General features: G+C 50.3%; 1 protein-coding gene across 1 annotated transcript in view; it reads right to left on the bottom strand.

Moving 5' to 3' along the window:
- LOC107124389 (protein BTG3-like) overlaps window positions 1-491 on the bottom strand; it is a 23557-nt gene extending 23066 nt beyond the window's left edge. The window contains exon 1 of the mRNA XM_015427853.1: window positions 441-491. The gene's annotated coding sequence lies outside the window, so the exon portion shown is untranslated. The remainder of the gene's footprint in view (window positions 1-440) is intronic.
- Between the last annotated feature and the right edge of the window lie 4846 nt (window positions 492-5337).

Genomic DNA, 5337 nt, shown 5'->3' with positions numbered 1-5337 from the left:
GAGGATCGCGCCCATTAGTGGAAACGGGGGGGGGGATCAACTCAGAGGCGCGAAACAACACATGTAACAAACTAGGGAAATCGAGGGGGGGCAGTATATGGGGGGGGGGTCGCCGATTGCCTACGGGCAGGTAAATGACCTCCAGTCCCCAATCGAGGGTCCGGTCCTCCACACGACCGCCGGATGAACCCCAGTTTCAGAAAAGTACTGTACAGAGATGGGGAGGGAGGATGAAAACACGCGGGCGGAAAGTACTAGACGGGGAGAGCACGTGGGTGCCCCTATCTCACAAAAACATTGAGGAAATCGACTTATAAAGTGAGTCCAAATCTTACAGAAAAAGACAAAAATTGAGGAGATTCCCCCACCCCCATCCACAACTCCAGGCTGTTCTTTGCCCCCCCCCCTTTCCACCCCACGGCCCCGATCCCAGTCGTTACCTTGCCAGTCAGGCGCGCTCCGTCCTCTCCTCTCGCAGCCACGCGGTTCTCTGTTACGGTCCAGCGTGTGCGTGTCTCTTCCTGGCTGGCGTTGACTCACCCCCGGCGGCCCCGCCAGCTGGAAAGGGGAGGGGATTCCTTCGCGTTCCGCATACGTCACGGGCCATAAAAGGAGATCCTGGCTGCGTGGGAACTTCCAGGTATTGGGGAGACGCAGGGAGCGGAGGGAGGCGCCAGGGGGCGCTGCAGAGTGTGTGTATTGGGGGGGGGGTTTTTCCCTAAGCTTGACCGGGGCCGCAGACGGTCAAGTTTGGGGCAGTCGCGGTTAGGAAAAGTCTACATCATCTAATCTTTTTGTCCCCCCTCCCGATGCTGATGCTTTCGTTTTACACATTATAAAGTTTCAGACCCGGATTTCTTTTGCCCAAATATTTGAAAGTCTGGATAACTGAGTAAAGCAATTGATACGCCTCCTCTCCAGGGGCATCCCCAAAAGACAGCTTGCAGGGGAATTAAAAAAAAAAAAGACTGAATATTTAATATTAAAAGCAGGCTGGCGTGAAGAACTGGGTGTGCTTAGAGCTGGGGTGTCAAACATGCGGCCCAGGGGCCGGATCAGGCCCCCCCCTTCTCTCAGGCCCACAGTGGAACTGGCTGTCTTCTGCTTCTTCTTCCAGTTCTTCTTCTTCCAGTACTGCTGCTACTGCGTCATCCTAGGTTTGCAGCTTACAGATATACACCTGAACAGCAGAGTCAAGATTGCAAAAGCACAGGCATTTTGATGCAATAATTCAGAGCAAGAGGTGTCAGTTCTCAGACACTGTTAAATAAACAAAATATTGCGAGAGTGCTGATGTTTTAAGCATGATGTTATTTTAAGTTATTTATTTTTTTTATTCCATTTGTATCCCGCCCTCCCCAGGAACAGGCTCAGGGCGGCTTTGTGTTTGAGTCCTTTATAAAGTTTATCTCTCCACTACCTGGCATCACATTGGATGGCACACATGGCCCGGCCCAACAAGGTCTCATTTATGTCAGATCCGGCCCTCATAACAAATGAGTTCGACACCCCTGGCTTAGAGGGCAACTAGTTCTGTTTGCTTCTGCAATGAGGTGGCGTTAAAAGTGTCTGGGAAGATCCAGGTTCGAATCCCCACTTGGTGCCATGGAAGGCTGGGTGACCTTGGGCCTGTCAAAGTTTGACTCCAGTACCAGGATAAAACTTTGTTGGTCTCCAACTGTGCCTCTGGACTCCACCTTTAAGACCAACCTTTAAGACCAGCATTCTGAGTATAAGTTTTCATGTGTGTGCCTCTACACAGCTACCCACCCCCATCCACCAGGGAGGTACACCTGGCCTCCAGAGAAGAGAGCTACCCGCCTTAGGCTTCCATGGGGTAGACCTGGCGTGCACACGAAAGCTTATGCCAACCCAGAATAGAACTTGGTCGGTCTTCCAGGTGCCGTTGCTTCCGACCAACAGGGCTACCCACCCGAATCTATCTTCTTAAGCCCCTCAGCCTAACCGACCTCACAGGGTTGTTGTGAGGATAAACACAGGAGGAGAGTGATGTAAGCTGCTTTTGGTCCCGATTGGGGTTAAAGTGGGGAGGGATATAAATCAAGTAAATGAATAAGACAACCCACCCTCTCCTAAGCAGCTCCCAGCATGCCTAATTCCCCCCCCTCTATTTTATCTTCACAACAACCTTGAGAGGTAAGGGAGGCTGAGAGCGTGACTAGCCGGACGTCATCCGCTGAGCTTCACGGCTGTGCAGCAGGGAACTTGACTCTGCAGGATCCGGGTCCAGCGCCCTGACCACTCTACCGCACTGTTCAGCAACCACCTCGGATGATACATACAGAGAGGGGTGATTGTGTTGCCAGTCAGGTTTCCAGCTCTGGCTTGGGAAATCCCTAGAGATTTGAGAGGGGAGGCCAGGAAGGGACGACCCCAGCCGTGTATCTACAGTGGGGCATTTTGGGGCCTGGCCCCCTGACTTCCTGCCAAGGCCCCAGGCCCTCCATCTCTCTGGGCTGCCTGGAGGACTCCCCCACCAGCAGCAGCCCTTCCCCAAGCGTGGCTTGCTTCCCCATGTAGGCAAGCAGAATGCGAACACCACAAAAGTGAGTTTTAACATTTTTATTTTATTTTTTTATGTCAGTGCCCCCCAATTTAATTAAAGGCCCCCTGAATGACAAAATCCTGGCTACGGGCGAGGAGGAACCACAGCAGGGCTGTGCTGCTGACGAGTCCACCCTCTGAAGCAACCGTTTTCTCCAGAGGGCTACGCTGTCCACGGTTAAATATTGGGAGCAGGGCTATTTTTAACCGTCAGTTAGGTCAGTTTTCTGTCACTCACGGAATGCTCCAGCCAAAAGGCCCCCTCCCCTCTAGGTCATGTGACTCAGCCGGGATCTATCTTAACATTCTGCTGGTCCCAGAGTTTCAATTCCGTCACATCCCCCCCTCGGCGACTCTGAGGTGGGCGGGCCAGGGGGGGGCCCTGGAAAGATCGGGGAGGCATTTAAATGCCCCCCTGTGCCTTCCCCAGCCTTTCCAAGGATGCCCGGGCAAGCCAAGGGAAGCCATGGGGATATGCTAATGAGCTGCACTGTCAGGGGTGTGGCCTAATATGCGAATGAGTTTCTGCTGTTGGGCGTGGCCTATTATGCTAATGAGTTCCTGTTGGGTTTTTTCTACCAAAAAAGCCCTGATTGGGAGCAACTCCCCCCAAAAAAACCCTTTTGGCTTCTTTTACAAACTTTGGAAGAGGTGTTAACCATTCATTGTTCCTGCCTTGTGAAACTTTATATCTTTGAATAATCGGAAACCAATACCTTTGAGTAATTGCTTGTAAAATGTATATTGCTAGGATCTCATATGCTATAAGATAGTAAACTGTAGTAATTAGTATCAGAGCCTTTTTTTTTCTGGGAAAAGAGGCGCCAGAACACCCAAGAGGGGAATGAAGTTTTCAGTCCGTATGCTGAAAACTCATGAAGTTTTAAACATTTTTAAAAGGATTTTGTGGAAGAGGTTCTGAGACTCCATTCCAGCGCATTAGCCCAGAAAAAAAGCCCTGATTAGTATGCAGTAAACATTTTGTACATGGTGTTACCTTGTTACTTATAATATTTTCTCCAGAGGAACTGATCTGGATCGTCTGTGGCTCTGTTGTGGTATCAGGAGTTCTCCAGGCTCCATCTGGAGATTGGCAACTCTAGTTGCAAGAAGGAAGAAGAAGAAAAGGAAAGAGATAGGAACAGGAGTTTTGTCAGCTTCGGCAGAGTAGCGCCTGCTTTGTCAGGTACTGTCAGTGAAACCTTGCGAGGTAGTCATGCTATGGAAGAGTATACAGAAGCTTCAGGGGGGGGGAGAGCCCTCCCCCCCACCCCCCTCCATAAAATGACTGCACAGTAAATATTTGCTCATTGTATCTGAAATGATGTAGCGGTTAGAGCGCTGGCCCACTCATTTCCTGGCTGTAGAAACTGAAACTGAATATACTGCACGGCCCACTTGAAATGTTTTAAATCGGTGTTATTGTATAGATTTAGAAGACGAAGAAGAAGAGATTGGATTTATACCCAGCTGCCCTTCACAACCCAAAGGTGTCTCAGAGCGGCTTACAAACTCCTTTCCCTTCCCCTCCCCACAACAGACACCCTGGGAGGTGGGTGGGGCTGAGAGAGCTCTGACAGAAACTGCTCTTTCTCAAGAACAGCTCTTATCAGAGCTACGGCTTGCCCAAGGTCATCCAGCCAGGTGCAAGTGGAGGAGTGGGGAATCACACCCGGTTCTCCCAGATTAGAGTCCGCGCACTTAACCACTACACCAAACTGGCTATTTAATGTTATTTAATAACTTAATGTTATTTATTGTCTAATCGGCTTATTTTAAGCTTGTATTAAATTTATTGTTGCCAGCTGCCCTAAGCCCACTCGCGGGAAGGACAAGATAGAAATTGAAATAATAAACAAAGAGAAGAGAAGAGATTGGATTTATACCCCGCTCTTCACTACCCAAAGGAGTCTCAGAGCGGCTTACAAACTCCTTCCCCTTCGCCTCCCCACAACAGGCACCCTGTGAGGTAGAAGAAGAAGAAGAGATTGTATTTATACCCCGCCCTTCACTACCCAAAGGTGTCTCAGAGCTGCTCACAAACTCCTTTCCCTCCCCCTCCCCACAACAGACACCCTGTGAGGTGGGTGGGGCTGAGAGAGCTCTGACAGAAACTGCTCTTTTTCAAGGACAGCTCTTATCAGAGCTACGGCTTGCCCAAGGTCATCCAGCCAGGTGCAAGTGGAGGAGTGGGGAATCAAACCCGGTTCTCCCAGATTAGAGTCCGCACGCTTAACCACGACACCAAACTGGCTCTAGAGTGTAGGACTTAGATCTGGGACACATGGGTTCGAATCCCCACTCTGCCAAGGAAGCTTGCTTGGGCCACTTACCCCCCCCCCATCTTAACCTTACCTCACAAGAGAAAACAGCAAGAGCCCAGTAGCACCTGAAAGACTAACGAAATTTGTGGGAGGGTAGGAGCTTTTGGGAGCCACTTCTTCTGAAATGAGCATAGATCGAGATGGGTAGCCATGTTCATCTGTTTGGTGTAGTGGTTAAGTGCACGGACTCCAAACTGGGAGGACCGGGTTTGATTCCCCACTCCTCCAGCTAGTTCTGTCAGAGCTGTTCTCTCAAGGGCAGTTTCTGTCAGAGCTCTCTCATCCCCACCTACCTCACAGGGTATCTGTTGTGGTGAGGGGAGGGGAAGGGAAAGGAGTTTGTAAGCAGCTCCGAGACTCCGAGTGAAGGGCGGGGTATAAATCCAGTTTCTTCTTCTTCTTCTGTAGCAGTAGAAAACAGCAAGAGTCCAGTAGCAACTTAAAGAGT

This window comes from Gekko japonicus, unplaced genomic scaffold (assembly GCF_001447785.1).
Source record: "Gekko japonicus isolate JY-2015 unplaced genomic scaffold, Gekko_japonicus_V1.1 scaffold641, whole genome shotgun sequence".
NCBI lineage: Eukaryota > Metazoa > Chordata > Lepidosauria > Squamata > Gekkonidae > Gekko > Gekko japonicus.
Note: the sequence above shows the minus strand (reverse complement) of the source record. Positions and strands in the feature narration are given on the sequence as shown.